This window comes from Schistocerca serialis, chromosome 1 (genome assembly GCF_023864345.2).
Source record: "Schistocerca serialis cubense isolate TAMUIC-IGC-003099 chromosome 1, iqSchSeri2.2, whole genome shotgun sequence".
Classification (NCBI taxonomy): Eukaryota; Metazoa; Arthropoda; class Insecta; order Orthoptera; family Acrididae; genus Schistocerca; species Schistocerca serialis.
Genome location: NC_064638.1, coordinates 1254633831 through 1254659999, shown reverse-complemented (window position 1 = coordinate 1254659999; position 26169 = coordinate 1254633831). Strand labels below are relative to the sequence as shown.

Genomic DNA, 26169 nt, shown 5'->3' with positions numbered 1-26169 from the left:
CTGTCATTACCTCCCTTTCCTGTTCCAGTCGCGTATGATTCGCGGGAAGAACGACTACCGGAGAGCCTCAGTGCGCACTCGAATCTCTCAAATTTTACATTCGTGATCCCCTCGGGAGGTATAAGTAGGGGGGAGCAATATATTCCATACCTCATCCAGAAACGCACCTTCTCGAAACCTGGACAGCAAGCTACACCGCGATGCAGAACGCCTCTCTTGAAGAGTCTGCCTCTTGAGTTTGATAAACATCTCCGTAACGCCATCGCACTTACCAAATAACCCTGTGACGAAACGCGCCGCTCTTCTTTGGATCTTCTCTATCTCCTCCGTCAACCCGATCTGGTACGGATCCCACACTGATGACCAATACTCAAGTATAGGTCGAACGAGTGTTTTGTAAGCCACCTCCTTTGTTGATGGACTACATTTTCTAAGGACTCTCCCAATGAATCTCAACCTGGTACCCGCCTTACCAACAATTAATTTTATATGATCATTCCACTTCAAATCGTTCCGTACTCATACTCCCAGATATTTTACAGAAGTAACTGTTACCAGTGTTTGTTCCGCTATCATATAATCATATAATAAAGGATCCTTCTCTCTATGTATTCGCAATACATTACATTTGTCTATGTTAAGGGTCAGTTGCCACTCCCTGCACCAAGTGCCTATCCGCTGCAGATCTTCCTGCATTTCGCTGCAGTTTTCTAATGTTGCAACTTCTCTGTATACTACATCATCATCCGCGGAAAGCCGCATGGAACTTCCGACACCATCTACTAGGTCATTTATATATATATTGTGAAAAGCAATGGTCCCATAACACTTCCCTGTGGCACGCCAGAGGTTACTTTAACGTCTGTAGACGTCTCTCCATTGAGAACAACATGCTGTGTTCTGTTTGCTAAAAACTCTTCAATCCAGCCACACAGATGGTCTGATATTCCGTAGGCTCTTACTTTGTTTATCAGGCGACAGTGCGGAACTGTATCGAACGCCTTCCGGGAGTCAAGGAAAATGGCATTAACCTGGCAGCCTGTATCTAATTTTTTATGGGTCTCATGAACAAATAAGGCGAGTTGGGTCTCACACGTACGCAGTTTCCGGAATCCATGTTGATTCCTACAGAGTAGATTCTGGGTTTCCAGTAACGACATGATACGCGAGCAGAGTTTAAGAACCAAAACTGAAATATCTTAGGTGGCAGACACTTGAAGAAAGAAGCGACCCAGAAACAAAGCAATAGGCAAGCCAATGGGAGATGTCATCGTCACCCCTTCCAAAATAATGTCAAGTCAAATGAAACATCAAAACAACGCTGATTTGCTGTTTTGATGACAAGGGCGTGAGAGACATCACCTAAGATAGCTGAACATTCCGAGTGTCCAGAGTGGAATTCAAGCCATCATAAAGGCGAAGGGTAGATCATATATTTATGTCCAGATATTTGCGATCAGATAGTGTATATGTAGAGGTATGAAGTGGAACGATTCCGTAGCCTTCATTAACGCAAAGGCAAACGGAGGGCTTCGATTAATTGGTAGGATACAGGAAAATAAACTGTAGAAACACATTTACAGCTCAAATTTGAATACTGTTCAACTGTCAGACATCATTCAGGTTAGACTAACGGGGGACATCATTCGTAATCACTGAAGGCGGTGCGATTTTTTGATGGATAAGCGAGTGTAACAACCAAAACTGAAATATCTTAGGTGGCAGACACTTGACGAAAGAAGCGAGAATATGCTTAGAGAACTTGAACAACCAACTTTCAATGCAGAAACTGTCAATATTCTTCACTTTCCTACGTAGAGATAATGCAGATAGAATTCGGGAAAGAACGGCTTGCACAGAGACGCACCATCACTATTTCCGCATTCCATCTGTGGATATAACTGAAAGAAATTTTATTAAATGATATAACAAAAAATGCCGTCTACCACACTCGCTTCATAAAGATTCTCAGAGTACGGAGTGGAAGCAGATTCGGTATTTGCAAAATACTGTAAAGCTAGTTCCGAGAAGTATTATAAAAGCCAGTTGCATAACGACTTTGTGTCTGCACAGAATTTCTGCTGAGGTTCCAGAAGAAGGAGATAAGAGAGATCGGAGTGTGTGTAGAGTCAAAGAGAGTCGTTCTTTCGCAACTTATCTGCAAATGGGAAGATGGCCATATTAGAGTAGGGAGTACAATTCAATATGAACTACAAATTGTGCAGTGGAGTATTTATGTAGATGTCGATATGAGAGCAAGCAGTAGTTTAGACAAGAAGAGAATAGAAGCTTTGGAAATGTGGTGCTACTGAAGAATGCTGAAGATTAGACGTGTAGATCACGTAACTAATGAGGAGGCACTGAATAGAATTGGCGAGAAGAAGAAATTGTGGCACAACCTGACTAAAAGAAGGGACCGGTTGGTAGGACACGTTCTGGGGCACCAAGGGATCACCAATTTAATATTGGAGGGAATCGTGGAGAGTAAATATCGTAGAGGGAGACCAAGAGATGAATACACTAAGCAGATTCAGAGGGATGTAGGCTGCAGGAGTTATTCGGAGATCAAGGAGCTTGCACAGGATGGAATAGCATGGAGAGCTGCATCAGACCAGTCGCTTGACTGAAGATCACAACAACAACAGGTATGAGAGCAGGTAGGTAACTCTTTGGAGCATTTGTTGTTAAGCATTTGCTTTTTCTCTGGAACAGATTGGCGTATCAAGTTCAGATGTATGTCGCATATTAAGGTCGTGTGGTCTCTTGGCGATGTAAAACATTTAAGCTTCTAAGTCAATGCGATGAAAAGATTCTGCCATTTATGTCACATATGTTCAAACTCGCAATATCTTCAAAGCCTACTGGGTACTTCCCGTTGGAAAAGAATCATTAAATACGGCAAGAAGCAAGGTTTCACAGTACAAGTAAAGTAAAAATATCTGATAATTGTTAAATTTTTATTGTTGTTGTTGTGGTCTTCAGTCCTGAGACTGGTTTGATGCAGCTCTCCATGCTACTTTATCCTGTGCAATCTTCTTCATCTCCCAGTACCTACTGCAGCCTACATCCTTCTGAATTTGCTTAGTGTATTCATCTCTTGTCTCCCTCTACGATTTTTATCCTCCACGCTGCCCTCCAGTACTAAATTGGTGATCCCTCGATGTCTCAGAACATGTCCTACCAACAGATCCCTTCTTCTAGTCAAGTTGCGCCACAAGCAATTCTTCTCTCCAATTCTATTCAATACCTCCTCATCAGTTATGTGATCTACCCATCTAATCTTCAGCATTTTTCTGTAGCACCACATTTCGAAAGCTTCTGTTCTCTTCTTGTCTAAACTATTTATCGTCCACGTTTGACTTCCATACATGGCTACACTCCGTACAAATACTTTCAGAAACGACTTCCTGACATTTAAATCTATACTCGATGTTAACAAATTTTTCTTCTTCAGAAACGCTTTTCTTTCCATTGCCAGTCTACATTTTATATCCTCTCTACTTCCACCGTCGTCAGGTATTTTGCTCCCCAAATAGCAAAACTCCTTTATTACTTTCCTAATCTAATTCCCTCAGCATCACCCGACTTAATTCAACTACATTCCATTATCCTCGATTTGCTTTTGTTGATGTTCATCTTATACCCTCTTTTCAAGACACTGTCCATTCCGTTCAACTGCTCTTCCAAGTTCTTTGCTGTCTCTGACCGAATTACAATGTCATCGGCGAACCTCAAAGTTTTTATTTCTTCTCCATGGATTTTAATACCTACTCCGAATTTTTCTTTTGTTTCCTTCATTGCTTGCTCAATATACAGATTGAATAACATCCGTTCGTACGTACATTGCATTCATCGTCAGTCAAAAGTATCACAGACGAACATTACTGCATGCAAACATAGAATGTAAGTTTTAGTCATGTTTTACTAAAACTCTCCGTCCGAACAGGCCTTGGGAGGCCCAACGGTACCGACCTACCGCCGTGTCATCCTCAGCCCACAGGCATCACTGGATGCGGGTATGGAGGGTCATGTTGTCAGCACACCGCTCTCCCGGCCGTATGTCAGTTTACGAGACCGAAGGCGCTACTTCTCAATCAAGTAGCTCCTCAGTTTGCCTCACAAGGGCTGAGTGCATCCCCCGTACCAACAGCGCTTGGCACACCGGATCGTCACTCATCCAAGTACTAGCCCAGCCCGACAGCGCTTAACTTCGGTGATCTGACGGGAACCGGTGTTACCACAGCGGCAAGGCCGCTGGCCTATGTTTTAAGGAGTAAATGAAAAATATTTTGGTAAAACTTATCTCTCTACATATTTAAACCAAAATCACCTACTTGATTGTTTCTCTACGTCCCGGCTAGTCTGAGGAACAACTGTACAGATTTTGATACGGTCTTGGAATTCTCGCGACCAATATCTTGCCAATATCGATGTCGATAAGATGCAAAAATCGTTGCAATTCTCGATACACAGTATGGCTGGAAATATATATTTTTGTACGGAACGCTCAGTGTGTGAGTCCTCCTCGCATTAGTCAAGCTTTGTTTCAGCATCGACGGCGCTGGGTGACACGGCAGGACAGGACAACAGCGTTCTCGTGTGCCAGAGGACGGCAGGGGACTTTAATTTCGCGTCGGCGGTCTGCCCACAAGCCCGTGGCAGGGTCCAGAGTTCCTGCGGCGGCCCGGTGGCGGCACACATCAAAGGCACGGCCGGGCGGACACTGGCCTGCGGAGTGACGTCACGGGCAGGGCAACGGCCCGCGGCCGGGGGCTGCAGCTAGGTACCCAGCTGGACACCACAGGAATGCCGCCACTTCTCTGTCTGAGTCCACACCCTGAGAATTGCTGCGAAGTACGTCATGTCGTCTGCTTTTTGACCGTTACTGTCGTTAATTACTGCATAATTAAAGTAACAAATTTGTTTGCGTGACCATCTTCCGCAGAAAGATGCTGCCTTAGAACAAGAAAAAGGTGAAATGCATCTGGGAAAAATAAATTAATTGGCACCAGGAAAAGGTGGTTTTATTTACAGAATAAGTATATAATTAAAGCACCTTGTTGGTTTGGTGCGTAACTCCTGGAAATACCGAATTATAACGCTGGCGGAGAAAGACAACGGTTATATGGCCAAGAAAGTGTTTCTTAACATATATGTACACTACTTGCCATCAAAATTGCTACACTACGAAGATGACGTGCTAGAGACGCGAAATTTAACCGACAGGAAGAAGAAGCTGTGAATGGCTTTTCAGACCATTCACACAAGGTTGGCGCCGGTGGTGACACCTACAACGTGCTGACATGAGGAAAGTTTCCAACTGATTTCTCATACACAAACAGCAGTTGACCGGGCGTTGCCTGGTGAAACCTTGTGATGCCTCGTGTAGGTAGAAGAAATGCGTACCATCACGTTTCCGACTTTGATAAAGGTCGGATTGTAGCCTATCGCGATTGCGGTTTATCGTATCGCAACATTGCTGCTCGCGTTGGTCGAGAACCATTGACTGTTAGCAGAATATGGAATCGGTGGGTTCAGAAGGGTAATACGGAACGCCATGCTGGATCCCAGTGGCCTCGTATCGCTAGCAGTCGAGATGACAGGCATCGTATCCGCATGGCCCTAACGCATAGTGCAGCCAAGTCTCGATCCTTGATTCAACAGATGGGGATGTATGCAAGACAAGAACCATCAACACGACAGTTCGACGACGTTTGCAGCAGCATCGACTGTCAGCTCAGAGACCATGGCTGTGGTTACCCTTGACGCTGCATCACAGACAGAAGCGCCTGCGATGGTGTACTCAACGACGAACCTGGATGCACGAATGGCAAAACGTAATTTTTTCGGATGAATCCAGGTTCTGTTTACACCATCATGATGGTCGCATCCGTGTTTGGCGACATCGCGGTGAACGCACATTGGAAGCGTGTATTCGTCATCGGCATACTGGCGTATCAACCCGCGTGATGGTATGGGGTGCCATTGGTTACACGTCTCGGTCACTTTATAAGTAGGCTGTTTAGGTTTTCTTATTGGTAACGCCACGTAGCGCTCTGTATGAAAATCACTGGCTATGCTGTGTGCAGTCTGTGGCTAGTTTGCATTGTTGTCTGCTATTGTAGTGTTGGGCAGTTCCCGGTTAACAGCGTGTAGCGTTGCGCAGTTGGAGGTGAGCCGCCAGCAGTGGTAGATGTGGGGAGAGAGATGGCGGAATTTTGAAAGTGGATGATCTGGACGTGTGTTCAGCAAAAAGAGTAAATATGTAATATTGGTTATCATGGACTGGTATATATATTATGACTTTTGAACATTATTAAGTTAAATACATTCTTTGTTCTCTATCAAGATCTTTCATTTGCTAACTATGCCTATCAGTAGTTAGTGCCTTCAGTAGTTTGAATATTTTATTTAGCTGGCAGTAGTGGCGCTCGCTGTATTGCAGTAGTTCGAGAAACGAAGATATTTGTGAGGTAAGTGATTTGTGAAACGTATAGGTTAATGTTAGTCAGGACCATTCTTTTGTACGGATTTTTGAAAGTCAGATTGCGTTGCGCTAAAAATATTGTGTGTCAGTTTAAGCACAGTCATGTATAATTGTTCAAAGGGGACGTTTCATATGTCGACTCTTAGCCGAGGATACCTCACTGAAATCTTCTAATTTTTTCTTGTAGTTTGTGCAATTATTGTAGCTTTTGTTTATTGCTAGCGCGTAATTGTAGAGAGAATCTCCTTTGTAGTTGCAGTCTTTCATTGTTGTACAGTAAAACAGTTGTGGCATGCATGTAGATTTGCATCAAGTATTTCGCAGCTGCGCTTGCGATTTACTAGATATTATTTTCAATGCTATGTTAATGTGTTTTCTTATTTTGCTCTTAAAATTGTGCTTTTCTGTGTTGTCATGTGAAATATTGTGACAATAATGGCGTGTGAAAAACGTAATACTAGGCTCCAAAGTAAACTGAGAAATGACAGTGAAAGCGAAAGCAGTGTGTTAGCGCCGCCGAGTAATGAATTAACTAATTTTCAAGGTAGCAATTTGGTAATTGTGCATAGGGAAATGGAGCGGGCTGCAAATAATGGTGTAGACAGTGAAACAATTAGTGAACAGGGAAGCATTATCGATCGATCGGTCGGCAACAGCCCGCCTCAGGATTCGGGAACGACACGACACAATCTTGCAAATACTGCAGATTCAGGTTTTGGGTCCTCACCGTTTTCTCAAATAAGTCAAGACACACTTTCTGCTTTTCAAAATGTGAATGTTGCCGGTGCAACTTCACTGCCGAAAAGCACTTAGGAACATGTTTCAGACACCAGTGCATTGTTATTACAGTTACTGCAACAAATGGGACAAAGGCTACAAAAGTTAGACACAATGGAACAAAATCTTCAAAAGTTAGACACAATGGAACAAAAGCTTCAAAAGTTAGATACAATGGAACAACACCAGAAACAAACACAGCAACAGTTAGACGCAATGGAACAAAAGCTTCAAAACTTAGACTCAGTGGAACATACGCTTGAACAAACACGCGAAGATTTAAATACTGAGTTACATAAAATCGAATCGAAATGTCAAAAAGTCTGTAATGACGTAAAAACACAAATTTGTGAGCATTTCCAACCTATTTTTTCGCGGCATGAAAATACATTACAGAATCACGAAGCAGCCATAAAAGAACTGCAAACTATTGTTCATGAAAATCATGAGACCTTGCAAGCTAAAATTGACTCAGTTTCATCTACCGATTCGGTTACGCAACTTGCAAAAACTCAGGAAAACTTAAAGGACATAGTAGATACGATTTCAACACAAATGGACACTCTGAAACTTGGTTCAGAAAAACACACTGAGGAAATAAGTACACAATCGGAGGAAGTAGCCGAACTTTCGGATCAGTTCACTAACTTATCTACAAAGGTGGATAATGATCTAAATGATACAAGACCTGTAGCCTTCACTGACACAGAAGAGTACAAACAAATTAGGAAATTCAAACAAAATCAGAATCAAATTAATGCCAACACAAAAGAGAAATCTGGGAAGTACAAGATCAGTTGGCACAAGTAATACAAAAATTACATATTTCAGAGGACACTCGCGCTCCAACAAGGGAAGAGGGACTTAGAAATACGGAAAAGCCACAAAATAATAACACAGGGCATTTCGGAAATTATAAAAGAAATTGGCAAGGTGCACCGAATTTTCAGATGGAACCGCCGACACGACGTAACAATGACCGATATGCTACTCGCCGACACGATGATTTTGACTATAAGCTGTTCATTACTACAAGTAAATTCAAAACATTTAAGAATTCTGGCAACGACATTCATCCACAAGCGTGGCTTCATCAATTCTCTAATTGTTTTCCTCCCAACTGGTCATTAGAGCACAGATTAGAATTTATGTGTGGCTACTTAGAAATGAACCAGCTGAAAGAATGCGATCGGTCATTCACGATTGTCACAGTGAAGGAGAATTTTATCATGCGTTCCTCTCAGCATATTGGTCTCAAGCTACACAAGACCGAGTAAAACATGGCATCATAATGATGAAACATTTCGAACAATCTGAATTTTCTAGTCTTGTCAAACATGACCTGTCAAACCCTTACAGCCCCTCAGAACTCATCCGCATTTGCTTAATCAAATTGCCTGAACATTTACGACATACTATTTTGGCAGGATGTTGCAAAGACGACATTGAAGCTTTTCAGGTACTGTTACAGGAATTGGAAATTGACACTAACAATCGTGGAACGTGAAAACAGGAGCACAACAATTACAGGTCACATCCATCACAATTCCGCGATGACAGAAATAATAAATGGACACGACAAGGCTATTCTTACAACGTAAATCGTAACCAAAACAGACACCACCCGTATGACAACCGTTGGCAGAGAAGTAATAATTACAGGGGAAGATCACCTCTCCGCGGTAATGACTATCACAGAGACAATCAGAGAAACAGACAATATGGGAACCAAAATAATTATTATCAAAGGATGCAGAATAACTTCAGATGCAACGGTCCAGCGCGCAGTTACGATTCAGGGAGAAATTCTCCACCACGTGACCAACAAGAAAGAAATTATGGAATCTACCGACATGATGACAGATGATATAATCATAACGACAGACCTGAATTTCATCAGAACTGGCGGGATTCAAACAGGGCAGGGCCCTCTTGACAAAGTGAATTTGTAGAAGTTAGGTCTCCTAATCCTAATAACGACGCATGCCAACAAAGAGACAGACAACGACTCGCACCGCAGGCAGCCACGTGCGCCGGCTGGGCTTGAGAAAAACATAGACGCCAACCTTGAGAAAACTTTTAGTATTCCTTACCGATGTATACAAACTGATAATTGCTTTGAAGTTAGAACTCTGCGCACTAGAAAGGGTAAAGGATTGCACCACATTTCACATGTAAAACCGTTTATTGAGAGACAATCCGTTTGTTTTTTTTAACTTAGTCTTTGCTATAAAATTTTCACTTTACATTACTAGTGTGCTTTGTCAGACTTAGAATCTGTTAACATGCAACAATGTTAGAAGTTAAATATCCAGTGAAGAACCAAGAGAACTTATTTAAACAGAAATTACGAATGCATTGTTATAGTGAACAGAGGACACGGTGTTATTGTGTGTGTACATAGTTGTATGATTACGTAACGACTATAAGACTCACATACTTAGAGCATATACCAGTACTGCTGACGAGATTTTAATGCAACATTTTGGTTTACTTGAAAATACATTCTGGATTTAAAGTACTTTCTGTGAGATACCAGATGACACAGTGGTTAGTTTATGTGACAGCTACAAGATTTTATCACGACGCTACTAATGAGTGACAATTTACAATGTTGCTTTTGCGGTGTTTCTGTTTTATATCTGCACAGTTTTCTGAATTCTTCTGGAAAGGAAAACATGTTTTAGTAGGAACTTTTGCGGTATAGCTACAATGAGACATCCTTTTCCGCAGCACAACAATACGTTACAGCACAGTACTTTCTTCATCACGGCAATAAGCGTAGTAAGTAAGATATCTATACGCAAAGCATTTCACTTTTGTTTATCATGAGGGAAGTACATTGACTTCTGCAGAACTTAGCTTTCGGAGGACGATAACTACGACACTTCCACAGAGATTATCTTACAACAAGACGCACAGTTTAGCGCTACAGTATACGTATTTGAGTGATTAATTTTGTACTTAAAATATTTATTTTTAAAGGTTTTTCAATTACAATGATGCAAAGGTTTTCCGTGATACATTTCATTCCATTGCTGTAATCTGTAACACCTGAGGTTATAATTACATTAATTCTCAGGGGGGTACACACCTACTTTGCGTACCATGTGTTTGGCAAGCACAAGGTGCCCTAGCTAATATGGTATTTGCTTATACAACTTTACACATCGGTACCATATTTGTCTAACGCGTAAATTACACAGCTATCTGATCATTTAACTGAGAGAGACAAACATTTATTTTACTACATCGGTGACAGATGTTTGCGTAATTACACGGTTGGATAACTTCACACTTATGAAATTGTATCTTGTCTGTACTTTGTGAACTGTTCATATTTTTTCGGAACCATTGTGATACTATGAGAGCTTTGAATGATGTATTTGGTATGGGATAATGATTTTTGAAGTACGTTTGAGGTAGATGACACTATTGAAATGAGCAGAGAATTTTCTTTAGGTTTTGAAATTATTGCAGAAAGCTACGACGTTTTTGAGATTTGGCTGAGTTTTTATGATATTATTATGATGACAATGTGTATTATGCTGTTGAGGTATGTTTATGATCAATAAGCTGATGCTATATGAGGAATTTGATTATGCTATGTATTTATTATGATGAAATATTGAAGAAGTGTCGACGAATATGTATATGTGTAATAACGTAAGGAATTATGAGTAGTGGTTAGCTATTCTGACTAGTGAAAAAGGATGTTGGAAACCAAGAATCGTACTTTAAGAGTTATGAAATGTGTGTAAATGCGTGAATGTATCACAATGCCAGCGAAAATTTTTTGGACACTGTTATATTTATAAGATTTTGTTTCTACAGATTTGTAACGCAAATATTTCGACCTGTGAAATCTTATTTGTATCAAACTGTCACTGTAGCGGAAACTGCTGTAAATATTTCGGTAAGGAAGGTAGGTCCCCTTGACGTAATGCACTGAAAGCACTCAGCTGCGCGACAGTCACCTGGAAAAAAGCCATTACTGTGTGCCTTTCAGAGGCACAGGTGGAGAAAAGAAAAGAGGCCATTATCCTCGCTATTGACATTTCTTTGTAGAAAGCATCGCAAATACGACACGCTCAAACTTGAAAACATATGATTATACTGTGGAGCTCTTAATTTATGATATTTACTAAAATGCCTAATGAAATGTTGAGAAACATTTTACATCTATTGTCTAGTTGAGAGTTTGCTCATTTTGTTTAATATCTAGTTTCTAGCTGCACTGCAGCATTGGTTAAAATAACATTTTATAGATGTACTTATATAAATATTTTATGCCAGATACAGTAAATAATAACTCGATGACGTACTTAAAAAATAAAAAAAGTCGAAGGAGCACAAAAAGACATTTCCCTTCACAGGAATTTCATACAGAATTTTCTTTTCAAGTACTTGGTAATTTCTTTTGTAGAATACGTTGTGGTGCACCACTTTAATTTCATAGACATTAAGATGTGAATAGACATTTCCCTTATCTGCATTGTTGTCTTTAGTGTAACATTTTTTCTGCTTGAGCTTTGCCATGTTTAGGTATTAGTTATAGCATTTGCTGCTGCTGTTTGCCATGCATAGTACTACTGAATGTCACTTTGTATTACTCTGTTAAGCCAGTTTTACTACTGATTTATTTTTCTTGTTTGCTGATCATTGCCTTATATTAGTTGTAATATTGCTGCTTGCTTTGCCAATTTGAATTTTTTGTCATTGCTGTTTGTGTTAATTGTTTTATGCTCCTGCATTGCCTCGTCCCTTAGTTTAGCATCTGAGCTCAGTAGATTTAAGTTAGCTTAAGATGGGGTGGGCTATATGAGAGAACGAGTTGTGATGAAATGGAAGAAATGCATTGAGAAGTTATATGAAAAAGATTTGGGCCAAAATGAGTATTGTATACTGAGAAATAATTATTTTGAAAGAAATATGAATAGAACACAGAAAGCAATTATAGATAGGACTTTTTGGGAATAATGATGAATGAAGGGAGATCTCCAAGAAGTAAAGAAAGTATTGTTTGCAAAATACTGCAGTAAAACAATCCCTGTCCTTTCCTTTTGTATTATTCCGCTATGTGTTTGTGTACCCTTGTGTATTTGTGTTTTTCCCGTCTTTATGTGTTTAGCTGATAAGAGTTACATTGTAGAATTTTTTTAATAATACACTCCTGGAAATTGAAATAAGAACACCGTGAATTCATTGTCCCAGGAAGGGGAAACTTTATTGACACATTCCTGGGGTCAGATACATCACATGATCACACTGACAGAACCACAGGCACATAGACACAGGCAACAGAGCATGCACAATGTCGGCACTAGTACAGTGTTTATCCACCTTTCGCAGCAATGCAGGCTGCTATTCTCCCATGGAGACGATCGTAGAGATGCTGGATGTAGTCCTATGGCACGGCTTGCCATGCCATTTCCACCTGGCGCCTCAGTTGGACCAGCGTTCGTGCTGGACGTGCAGACCGCGTGAGACGACGCTTCATCCAGTCCCAAACATGCTCAATGGGGGACAGATCCGGAGATCTTGCTGGCCAGGGTAGTTGACTTACACCTTCTAGAGCACGTTGGGTGGCACGGGATACATGCGGACGTGCATTGTCCTGTTGGAACAGCAAGTTCCCTTGCCGGTCTAGGAATGGTAGAACGATGGGTTCGATGACGGTTTGGATGTACTGTGCACTATTCAGTGTCCCCTCGACGATCACCAGTGGTGTACGGCCAGTGCAGGAGATCGCTCCCCACACCATGATGCCAGGTGTTGGCCCTGTGTGCCTCGGTCGTATGCAGTCCTGATTGTGGCGCTCACCTGCACGGCGCCAAACACGCACACGACCATCATTGGCACCAAGGTAGAAGCGACTCTCATCGCTGAAGACGACACGTCTCCATTCGTCCCTCCATTCACGCCTGTCGCGACACCACTGGAGGCGGGCTGCACGATGTTGGGGCGTGAGCGGAAGAGGGCCTAACGGTGTGCGGGACCGTAGCCCAGCTTCATGGAGACGGTTGCGAATGGTCCTCGCCGATACCCCAGGAGCAACAGTGTCCCTAATTTGCTGGGAAGTGGCGGTGCGGTCCCCTACGGCACTGCGTAGGATCCTACGGTCTTGGCGTGCATCCGTGCGTCGCTGCGGTCCGGTCCCAGGTCGAAGGGCACGTGCACCTTCCGCCGACCACTGGCGACAACATCGATGTACTGTGGAGACCTCACGCCCCACGTGTTGAGCAATTCGGCGGTACGTCCACCCAGCCTCCCGCATGCCCACTATACGCCCTCGCTCAAAGTCCGTCAACTGCACATACGGTTCACGTCCACGCTGTCGGGGCATGCTACCAGTGTTAAAGACTGCGATGGAGCTCCGTATGCCACGGCAAACTGGCTGACACTGACGGCGGCGGTGCACAAATGCTGCGCAGCTAGCGCCATTCGACGGCCAACACCGCGGTTCCTGGTGTGTCCGCTGTGCCGTGCGTGTGATCATTGCTTGTACAGCCCTCTCGCAGTGTCCGGAGCAAGTATGGTGGGTCTGACACACCGGTGTCAATGTGTTCTTTTTTCCATTTCCAGGAGTGTATGTTATTTACTTTGTAAAGATATTTAGACATATTTATTCTGTTTTGTTTTAATGCTCATGTGTGAAGTTGATTTTTCAAAAGTTATTCCGATCTTTTATGTATTTACTTATGTCATAATTCCTGTAACACCGATGTATATGTTTATTTCTATTCTTTTGTAAGGCCCCTATTACTACAAATTTTATCTGTATTGTTATGTTCTTTAATGATGTATTTTGTATCTTTGTTATTGTATTCTTATGTTATAAAATTGTAATTGACACCAGTTCATCAAATTAAGTTACTTGTAAGTCACATTTCACTGCACACGTTTCTGTTGGTTGTAGTATATGGACAATATGTGAGAAGTAGGGACTGTTAGTGCTTGCACGTGTGTTAATAATTCAGCAAGGGACTCGTCAACAGCATTGCTGGTTCTAAGGACAATTCCAAAAACTTTGTGAGTGCAGAAGTGGTGGTTTATGGACTTACTATATTGTCCGCAAGACTCTTCGATGGTGATTGTGCACCTGCACAGTCGCAACAGATGGCTGCTGGCCGTCTCTACAAGGACTACAGTGGGTCTGCGTCTTTGATGACCCAGCAATACCATTATTTCTACAAGGACTACAGTGGGTCTGCACATCTGGTGGCCCACCAATACCATACTCTCTACCAGGACTACAGTGGGTCTGCTCTGTGATGACCTACCTACCAATATTCTTCAAAACTTTGACTGACTCTGCTGTGGGTTTTCTCTGTTGTGGTCCATTACCTGTCTGCATGTCAAGAGTCAACACTGTCTTTCCGTTGGAAGTACGACACTACTTCTTCAGGACTGCATGGAAATCCACTACTTCCGTGTGCATTTTCTTTTACTGCTCAGACTTTGAGAAAAACACTGCTATTTTACTGTGATGAACGATCAGGACTGTCTTTATGGAATGCGAGAAAATTTTAGCTTTTGACCAACATTGTATCAATAAGTGTGTGCATTTCATTTCTTTGTTATTGTAATTGTTAAAAAATTGTTGACAAATATGTATTGGCCGGTGCCCAAAACAATTTGTAAAATTTTTTGTTGGGAGCATGGGGGGCAACGTAAGTAGGCTGTTTAGGTTTTCTTATTGGTAACGCCACGTGGCGCTCTGTATGAAAATCACTGGCTATGCTATGTACAGTCTGTGGCTAGTTTGCATTGTTGTCTGCCATTGTAGTGTTGGGCAGTTGGCGGTTAACAGCGTGTAGCGTTGCGCAGTTGGAGGTGAGCCGCCAGCAGTGGTAGATGTGGGGAGAGAGATGGCGGAATTTTGAAAGTGGACGATCTGGACGTATGTCCAGCAGAAAGAGTAATTTGTAATATTGAATATCATGGACTGATATGTATATTATGACTTTTGAACACTATTAAGGTAAATATATTCTTTGTTCTCTATCAAAATCTTTCATTTGCTAACTATGCCTATCAGTAGTTAGTGCCTTCAGTAGTTTGAATATTTTATTTAGCTGGCAGTAGTGGCGCTCGCTGTATTGCAGTAGTTCGAGTAACGAAGATTTTTGTGAGGTAAGTGATTTGTGAAACGTATAGGTTAATGTTAGTCAGGGCCATACTTTTGTACGGATTTTTGAGTCAGATTGCGTTGCGCAAAAAATATTGTGTGTCAGTTGAAGCACAGTCATATATAATTGTTCAAAGGGGATGTTTCAACTTCTTGTTCACGTTGACGACACTTTGAACAGAGGACGTTACATTTCAGATGTGTTACGACCCGTGGCTCTACTCTTCATTCGATCCCTGCGAAACCCTACATTTCGGCAGGATAATGCACGACCGCATGTTGCAGGTCCTGTACGGGCCTTTATGGATACAGAAAATGTTCAACTGCTGCCCTGTCCAGCACATTCTCCAGATCTCTCTCGAATCGAAAACGTCTGGTCAATGGTGGCCGAGCAACTGGCTCGTCACAATACGCCAGTCACTATTCTTGATGAACTGTGGTATCGTGTTCAAGCTGCATGGGCAGCTGTACCTGTACACGCCATCCAAGCTCTGTTTGACTCAATGCCCAGGAGTATCAAGGCCGTTATTACGGCCAGAGGTGGTTGTTCTGGGTACTGATTTCTCAGGATCTATGCACCCAAATTGCGTGAAAATGTAATCACATGTCAGTTTTAGTATAATATATTTGTCCAATGAATACCCGTTTATTATCTGCATTCCTTCTTGGTGCAGCAATTTTAATGGCCAGTAGTGTATATACTATAGATACTTGGTCATGGTACGAGTCAGTATATGGTTTACAGAATGCTGGTTACAAAATTAATAAGCGAACGTATTAAAAATTAATAAAATGCGAAAAACATTATGAGAGAATTTGCAATTACGTAATGCATTACAGAGAAAAGTTATATTGCGAGAAACTCCTGTGCCAGAAGTAAACCTTTGAATTTGGATATGAATATTTGGGGTTTTTCACTTATTTTTATCTAGTTGTGGAAAGTGAAACTTTCTGAATAGTGCAGAGGTTTCTGTTCACTGCTTAAAGAAGGGTGTACATGCGTGTCTCAGTGCAAGGCATGCCTAACGATAAGGGAAACTGAGGAAAGCATCTCACCACACACTGAGACTGGGATTAAGCCTAACCAACTCATTATAGGTGTGGAAGATAATGTCGCCGCGTTCGACTGTAAGTCAGGATGGTGACACACTTTCCATATTTCTAGAGAAGTAACTATTATTCTGGAGTGCATTTAGAAGGAATGTTCTGGAAGGTGTGTTTTTTTAGACTGTAGAAGGGGGTATTACACAACAACAGCAAACATTGCTACGAACAATTTGACTGGCGAGATGAAAAAAAATGTAAGGAAACACTAAAACGAATTTTGCGCAGCGTTACGGGAGAGATGAAACAATGCAATTGGCTGTAGACGCTTTACGGAGTTCAACCAGAATGTAACAGTGGCTCGAAGGAGCCACGGCGAGGTAGATGATAGTGTATTTAGCAATTCACTCAATGGCACCCACAATAGTCGATGCAAGTTGTTCCGTTGCAAACCTGCTAGTATTTCATTTATCTTAATGTAATAGCTAACATCTAGAACAGTGAATCTCAGTTAATTATTAGTATCATTTGTGTACTACTGTTTTCTTCTTGATCATTGTGTGTTGATAGATGTTGTTTCGGAATAGACGTTTGTAAAGATAAGCAGCAAGTACACTTATCGTGGCCCAGAATATGAGAATTTGGTGGAAATTGAAAGCATTTATAGTCCAGATTAATTACATAGAAATCGGCAGTACATCCACGCAACATTATGCCTCCCCACACCGTAACATCTGAATCACCAAAACGATAATCTTCGACAATGCAAGTGGCAGGAGATGGGAATACGTAATGCACCCAGAAACATTGTCCAACATAATCGTTTTGGTGATACAGGCGTTATGGTGAGGGGAGTCATCATGTTGTGTGGGCACACGACCTCCAAATCTTTAAACACGGTACACCCAATCGTCAACGTCGCTGTGACACGGTACTCCCTCCCCACGTGCGTCTTTTCAGGGGTGCATTGGGTTCTGACTTCATTTTCATGGATGACAAAGCACAACCCTATCGAAACCGCAGGTGGAGAAGGATTTGATAAGCGAGGATATTCGACGAAGTGGCGGCTCTGCCCGTCCCTCCGACGTAAGGGGAGACATGCGCGAAATCGGCTCAACAAATCGAAATTTCTTTTATAGTTATTTCAAATGCTTTGTAGTTTCCTTTGTAAAATGAGCTTTGCTTCATGGAAACCTGACAATAATTTTCCGAAATATCGTCAATTTTACAATACGTTGTCCATCAAGTGCCACACTCATTTTCGTGTTACTGTAATATTTCGTGCATATGACCTCGTGGTATGTTCTTGTGATGTTAGTATCTTTGATTTACATTTCAATAGTTTTCCAGCCTGTAATCAGTATGACAATTGAACGTCATTTGACAACAGACAGTGATCACTTTCTTTTGTTTACTTACACACGTGAATGGCTGTTGTGATTCATTTCTGCAAAGGAAATGCCAAGAATAAAGAAGTTTTCACCAAAGACAAGATTCAGAGGAAATCAATACACAAGTAATAATAGCAGCAAACAAGAAGAATGTCTGCCTTCACGTACTTCAAACAAGCAACCCTGAAGCGCATCAAGAATGAAGTTGAAAGTGTTTGACTGTCACATAAACCTTTAAAACAGAGACAAATTGTGGAAATATTATAATTGACTTGAGATACTGAGTGAATTTAACAGTTCACATACACGATGTAGTACTATATCTTTGAGTGAGAACAGAAATATTCGCAAGGGCATTGTGAGTCAGCTAGTTTTAGAATACTGCGGCAACAATGACGTCTAGCTTAGGTCCAACGACGTTATATGACAATAATATACACCTTGTAAATGGACTCAGATCAATAGGTAAAGGTATGAGGCAGGAAAGATATTCTGTGCAGTTTTAGATGTTCCCCGGCCTCCCACGCGATTTTCAGTTTATAATAATTCTACACACATAACAGCTTGTTTTGATAGTTCATGGCAGAAACTAGGGCACACGTCTCTCAATGGTATTGTTTCCATCACATCTTTTGACACTGTAAAAGTTTTAGATGTAGAAGTGGTGAGTAAATTTTGATTTGTTTGTCAAAATGCTCCAGGAGCAAAACACATCTGTGAAAATGATTATAGTGGACCAAGTGGGGGTATGAAGGTGTCTGGAGTATGAAAAATATTTCAGGCCTCTGTTAGTGCAAGAGGTGTCACGTACACGAAATATCTCCGTGATGGCGACATTAAAGCCTTCGCAAAAATCTGTGAAGAGAAGCATATGGCCCTGACATTCAGATTACAAAACTAGAATGCATAGGACATGTTCAGAACATACTTGACTCAAGGCTGAGAAAGCGTGTAAAGGAAATGGTAGGAATTAAATTATAAGATGGAGAAAAAAAAACTTGGAGGAAAAGGACATATTACAAACTGTGAAACAGACGAGCTACACGTTTACTGTGGGCCAGCTATAAGAAGGAACTGTAATGATTTGGAAAATATGAAAAAAGCTGTATGGGCAATATTTTTCCATAAAGTATCAAGTGATGAAGGCCCGCAACACAGCCTTTCCTGAAACTTGGTGCAGATATAGTCGGGCATAATGTTCTGGTGAAAATTATAAACACAAACACTCTTTACCTCTAGCAGTTATGAGTGAAATAAAACCTGTATTTAGGGACTTGGCTAGTACTGATCTACTCAAGAAGTGCTTACATGGAAAAACTCAAAATTTGGATGAAAGTTTGAATTCTGTAATTTGGAATCGCCTACCGAAAACGGTCTTTGTACACTATGAAAATTTGGACTATTACATGCTGTTTTGTATTTTAATGATGGAACATCAAGAAAAATTGAGGTATTGGAGGGACTTGGAGTAAATGCAGGTGTGAAAACTAGACTAGCGTTGTGTAATAGCTAATTTTCAAGAATTCGTGAAGCGGACATAGCTACTCTCAATTGTATAAAAGAAGAGAGAAAAAGAAGAAGAGCCAAGTATAAAAGAAGGGAGGATGCCTATAATCCAGATGATGCTGAATATGATGGAGGAAAATATTATCTGTATGTACCGTAACAAAAATTTGTAAATAATATACAAATAAAATTTTAGACCAAGATTTCTCAGAACTACATTTTTTTTGCTGTAGGTACCATTATTTCCTGAACGGTTTGTCACAGAACGTTAAAATTTTATGCAGTTGTTCCAAGACAACAAATGAGCCAACACATGCACATTTGACATTGTGCGTGTATTTCTTTTGAGGTAGGCCAAACACAATTACACATTTTATGTAAAAATAAACGAAACCAAATGTTTGAAAAATTTCAAAGGTTCTCTACAAATTCAGTGTGCCTGAATTTGCATTAAATTAAAGCAATTATTACTGAAAATATGCATACCAAGTTTCAAGGTTCTATGTTTAATAGTTTGTTCAGGAACGGTACCTGAATACCACGGAAATTTGAATTGCCGGCGCGGCATAAGGAAGATGGCTCGCGCCTGTCATCCCTTAAATCCCATGGAGCAAGTGTGGGATGTACTGGGGAGCACGTCCATACTGCACCAACGACGATCCAGCGGCCTTCAACAGCTCCGGTGGAGGAGTGAAACGACCCACAGTAAGAACTCCGTAGCTGCCTCGTGCAGAGCAAGCGCTGCCGTTCACGGTGATTACACGTCCTATTCCGAACCTTGTCCCGCCTTTTATAATGTCTAGTGGACCATCATGAATGCTGGCGACTTCAGTGTAATTATATGTCTTTGAATGAAAGTGTCTTTTCTCTTCGTTTCATTGCGTACTTCCTTCAGTTACCGTGTGTAGTTTACTGGAGGTGTTCTCTCTATGTATGATCCAACTTTCATCGAGTTGTGTTAGTCGACAGTGACACTTCACATGGAAGTAACTTTCGTCCCTAAGTTTAGCACACCAGGGTAGTTTCCGATGTGCTGCCCTACGAGGCGGCGCAGCACGTATCTCTGTCCCTGTCTGTAAAGGCTTCCTTCTCACTCTCACTTCCTCTCTCCGACGCCGCCGGAGCTGCAGTACCAAGCATGCAATCTGTCCGGTGAAACAATGTTCTTCTTCTTCGCTTCGGAAGTTGGCTGGCGTACTTAGAGCCACTAGATTTGTTTGCGTACAAGAATGTAATAGTGGGCAAACGAGAGATCCATGAAATTTATAAATTTGATATATACAGTTGCGTCCAGGTCTACGGAACAGAAAGTAATATAGATATAGAGATCAACAATCTGCAAAAGTACACCACAGCTGCTATATTCGTAGTAGAAGGAGACCTGCAGCAACGAGCCATAACTGTATTCTACAAAGGTTCTAAAGGATACTATATTTTAAAAATCTCATCATCTGTGTTTCTGTGTTCATGGGCAGCAATTTGGCAATTGGTCCATTTATCAACTAAGATCTCTTTATACATTACTTTTCACTTCCCATAACTCTGACCACAGATGTATGGCATTCGTGAAATTCATAGTTCTCTCATTGTACCGGCGAATCACACTAAAATACTACCATAAACATTTGACTGTTATTTCAAATTAACTTAATAAATTACTTGAGTCTTTCCATCAAAGGATTGCATAAGGTGTGGTACGAAGAGGAATATCGACGAGAAGTGTATTTTGAAGAGCCACACCAAACTTCTGTATGAACCACCAATAGCTCAAATCCGAATGGTGATTGCAAGTCCTGTTGTAAATTGTTATAGTGATTTTCTTATTATTATTGGTATTATTAGTTCTCGGACCAACTGAATTTGTTACATATTCAAGATCGTAGGTTTTTTAACTCGAAAAGCCTTTTTCCTTGCTACAGTATAATAATATCTACTCGTGTCCCAGAAGAGTTTCTTTTATATTAAAGGCGTCTTCACTGGATTTTTTCTATAAAGTTTTGATTTATCTACACTTATAGTTTCGAAACAGTTCACGTCATAATTTTTTACACGAATAAAACGTTACTTACAGTTGCTAGACTGTGTTGCAAGAATAAGCCCTCTTTTCACTCCACCTACATGTGCCAGTTTTTCGTAAGTGTGTTGAAAGTGCGCAGTCCTACATATGACTAGTTTCGCAAGACAGACGAATAACAGTAAGTAACAATTTATTCATGTTAAAAAAATATTGTGTGAACTGTTTAGAATCCACAACTCTACTTTCCAGGACGGATCCTTAAGTGGAATGCATCCGGAATATAAGAAAAGATTAATTTGCAGTAATAAACATGCATTTTCTGGGTAAAAAACGAATATTTATGTACTTGCCGTGGAAGACGGTGACATAACCAAATTTATTATTCAGAGTCATGTTATAACATTCTGGAAAAAGTACGTATCCAGCATCAGTTCAGCAGTTCTAGGGAGCTGTTCACTGACTTAAAAACAAACGCATCTGCAAAGCCTGATTTCTTATTACCTTGCTAACTTTTTTCTTTGTCAATTTACTTTCCATTAGGAATGTGGGCGCCCTCAGCGACTGTGGTATGATTTACAAATGACAGACCACAGCAATCAGTCGTCCTTTTTGCAGGTTTTATTTGGCAAATCTAGATTTCGGCTGGTGCCTAGCCATTATCAATGTTGAAATATACAAGAAGTACATGATCGGGCGATATTACAAAAAGTTACATCTCTTGGCATAACCTATATGGCTTATATATACCACTATTTCATATTGTCAATGCATGCCAGTTACCTGTTGTCCGGGAGTTCGTCACAGTTCTTTCAAGACTAATGTATAATGAAGGTAGGTTTTGTGGAGAGCACGCCGATTGGTTGTATGGCGCCCTCTGTATGAACTATGTAATATATAATACTCAATGGAAAGCAGTCATGGTCTCTAGTAAAAAGCTTGAAATTTGCATGGGAATAACATAAAATAAAATACAAGTAAAATTACTTATGTTGCTGTCCGACTTATCTCCATGTTTAACAGTAAACATAGAAAATGTAAAAAAATTCCAGATTCACTCCTTGTGAGTCTATTGTTTTCTTATTCTTTAAAACACCTTTGCAACCTCAGATCCGCAAATCTTTTTACAAGACGTAAGGAGGCACATCCTTTTTCTTTGTGGAATGCGAAAGCAAGAAAGCCACACTCACTTCCATTTAGAAGCACTTCTGTGGAGCGTATAAACACTTCTGGCTTGGAATATACTTGTATTATCGCAAACAATGTTGCCGAAAATGTGACTACTATTCGTTGGCCTTCAATGTTACCGAGCAGTATGTATATTTACATGTATTCTCTGCTATTCACAATAAAGTGGTTGGCAGAGGGTTCTACGAACCACCTTCAAGCTGTCTCTCTACCATTCCATTCTCGAACAGCGCGCGGGAGAAACGAGCACTTAAATTTTCCTGTGCGAGCCCTGATTTCTCTCATTTTATCGTGATGATCATTTCGCCCTATGTAGGTGGGCGCCAACAACATGTTTTCGCAATCGGAGGAGAAAACTGGTGATTGAAATTTCATGAGAAGATTCCGTCGCAACGAAAACCGCCTTTATTTTAATGATTGCTACTCCAATTCACGTATCATGTCTGCGGCACTATCTTCCCTATTTCGCGATAATACAAAACGAGCTGTCCTTCTTTGTATTTTTTCTATGTCATCCGTCAGTCCCAGCTGATGCGGATCCCACATCGTACAGAAATATTCCAGAAAAAGACGGGCAAGCTTGGTGTAAGCATTCTCTTTAGTAGGCCTGTTGCCAATGAATCGCAGTCTTTGGTTTGCTCAACCCACAACATTATCCATGTAAACATCTATTCAAAACACTGCGGATTTTAAGTGCTCCACGTGAATACATTTACCAGTCAGTTGAACACACCAAAAATAACATTGGTGATCACTGCACAAACAGCTCTGTCCATGACTATGCAACAAGAGCTAGACTCAACTTACATTTACCAAGAAAAAATAAACATAAAACTCAAAACAGCATTTTCCACCAAGGAATAAAACTGTAAAATAAATTACCAAAAGAGATTAAAGAAATTGCAAAAATACACTTATTTAAAAAGACAGCTAGAAAGTACCAGTTACGCAACACATTTTATGCATTTAAGGGTTACTTACAGAAAATAGAACAGGGGTTTGATGAAAAAAATGTTATACAAATAATAATAATAATTATTATTATTATTATAAAACATCCAACATTCCACATAACACCTCCACTTTATGATTTTTCCTTTCTAGAAACACTTATCCCCAAGCTATGCATAGCAGTATACCACCACCTCTTCCTCTTTCTGAGATCAACATCTCACTCATTATGGGGGAATGCTGACTCAGTGTTTCAGGATAGCAAATGGGAAGTTGCGGTACAGAAAATGCCCCAGAGATCACCGGTGTGTGTGTGTGTGTGTGTGTGTGTGTGTGTGTGTGCGTGTGTGTTTATGTGTTTTTGAGTGAACCAATGTATGTATAGTGTATGCAGTGACTGATAGTGAGATATGAGTGAACAGTGTGGCATTACATTGTTTAATAAGTTATTGTAAAAAAATGTATTGTATACCAGGAGTAAATCTAGTGATTCCTAGAAGTCTGTAAATGTATGTGTACACAAATCAGCTTATTTTAAATGGGTCTAAACTTGTAAATACTTTGACATGTCCTACATCCTTGTAGAAAGAGATCTATGGATGAATAAAGCTACTACTACTACTATTACTACTTCTACTACTACATGTGATCATTCCAGTTTAGGTTATTTGTAATTGTAATTCCTAATTATTTAGTTGAATTTACAGCCTTCAGATTTGTGTGATTTATTGAGTAATCGAAATTTAGTAGATTTCTTTTAGAACTCATGTGAATATCTTCACACTTTTCTTTATTGCTGGGCATTTGTCTCGATCGATCGATCGATTACACACAGTACAGTAAGACTTCATGAATGTTTATTATTTGTTAGTGACTTCCATTTTCTGTGGATCATATTCACGATAAAATGGTATGTTGTGGGAGGTGTCAGTAGAAAAGAAAATTGCGCTTATATACACTGTCCGCTCAGTTCAGAGTGACCACCTGTCAAAATCCCGAATAACAACCTTCTGCAGTGCGGACCGTTACCACACTTGCAGGTGGAGAGTCGCTGGGCTTTTGGAAGGTACCGGCATGGATGTGGAGCCATGCCGACCTCGGTGCGGTGTCCAGCTGCGCTAGATTTCCCTGTTGAAGCTCCTTGGCGTGAACAGCCCGATTGAGGCTGTTCCACAGATTTTCGACTGGGTTTAAAAACAGGGAGTTTTGTGGCCAGAGGAGTATGGTGAATTCGTTCTGATGCTCTCCGAACCACGCGCATACACTGAGGGCTATGTGACACATTGCAGTGTCCTGCTGATGTTTCTGAGGAAAAAAATACTGTATGTAGGGGTAGACATGGTCCCCAAGGATAGACGCATTGCGTTGCTCCATTGTGCCTTCCAGAATGAGGAGATAGTCCAGTTGTAAGGGTGGCGGTTTAGTTTTTGCTTATTCTTGAATTGAGAATAACTGTGTGAGATGAAATGACGAGTTTAATTTCGCATTATTTCTCACCACATTACAGCTTTTCACAGAGTTTCCAACTCACCAACATAAAAACAGAGCAATAGATAACACATCTTGCCAGTTTCAAAAAGTGAAATCATTTTATACACAACAATGTTAAATGCTAACTCTCTGAAAGAACATTAATCTTAAGCACAATATTATGAAAGTTTAATTGGAAGTTTCTTTACATTAATCCTAAGCACAATAATATGAAAGTTTAATTAGATGTTTCTTTACAAAATCTCTCCTACAAGTACGTTATGATGTTGGTCAGTACTACGAAAATCGTCCGATTCCGGTTCAAAGTTCGGTACTACACTCCTGGAAATGGAAAAAAGAACACATTGACACCGGTGTGTCAGACCCACCATACTTGCTCCGGACACTGCGAGAGGGCTGTACAAGCAATGATCACACGCACGGCACAGCGGACACACCAGGAACAGCGGTGTTGGCCGTCGAATGGCGCTAGCTGCACAGCATTTGTGCACCGCCGCCGTCAGTGTCAGCCAGTTTGCCGTGGCATACGGAGCTCCATCGCAGTCTTTAACACTGGTAGCATGCCGCGACAGCGTGGACGTGAACCGTATGTGCAGTTGACGGACTTTGAGCGAGGGCGTATAGTGGGCATGCGGGAGGCCGGGTGGACGTACCGCCGAATTGCTCAACACGTGGGGTGTGAGGTCTCCACAGTACATCGATGTTGTCGCCAGTGGTCGGCGGAAGGTGCACGTGCCTGTCGACCTGGGACCGGACCGCAGCGACGCACGGATGCACGCCAAGACCGTAGGATCCTACGCAGTGCCGTAGGGGACCGCACCGCCACTTCCCAGCAAATTAGGGACACTGTTGCTCCTGGGGTATCGGCGAGGACCATTCGCAACCGTCTCCATGAAGCTGGGCTACGGTCCCGCACACCGTTAGGCCGTCTTCCGCTCACGCCCCAACATCGTGCAGCCCGCCTCCAGTGGTGTCGCGACAGGCGTGAATGGAGGGACGAATGGAGACGTGTCGTCTTCAGCGATGAGAGTCGCTTCTGCCTTGGTGCCAATTATGGTCGTATGCGTGTTTGGCGCCGTGCAGGTGAGCGCCACAATCAGGACTGCATACGACCGAGGCACACAGGGTCAACACCCGGCATCATGGTGTGGGGAGCGATCTCCTACACTGGCCGTACACCACTGGTGAT

General features: G+C 41.4%; 1 protein-coding gene and 1 pseudogene across 1 annotated transcript in view; both read right to left on the bottom strand.

Annotated features, from left to right (window-relative positions):
* Positions 1–26169, bottom strand: part of LOC126456748 (Down syndrome cell adhesion molecule-like protein Dscam2) — a 660038-nt gene that overhangs the window by 372507 nt on the left and 261362 nt on the right. The gene's annotated exons all lie outside the window — the stretch shown is intronic.
* LOC126427956 (5S ribosomal RNA) lies at positions 4142–4259 on the bottom strand (annotated as a pseudogene).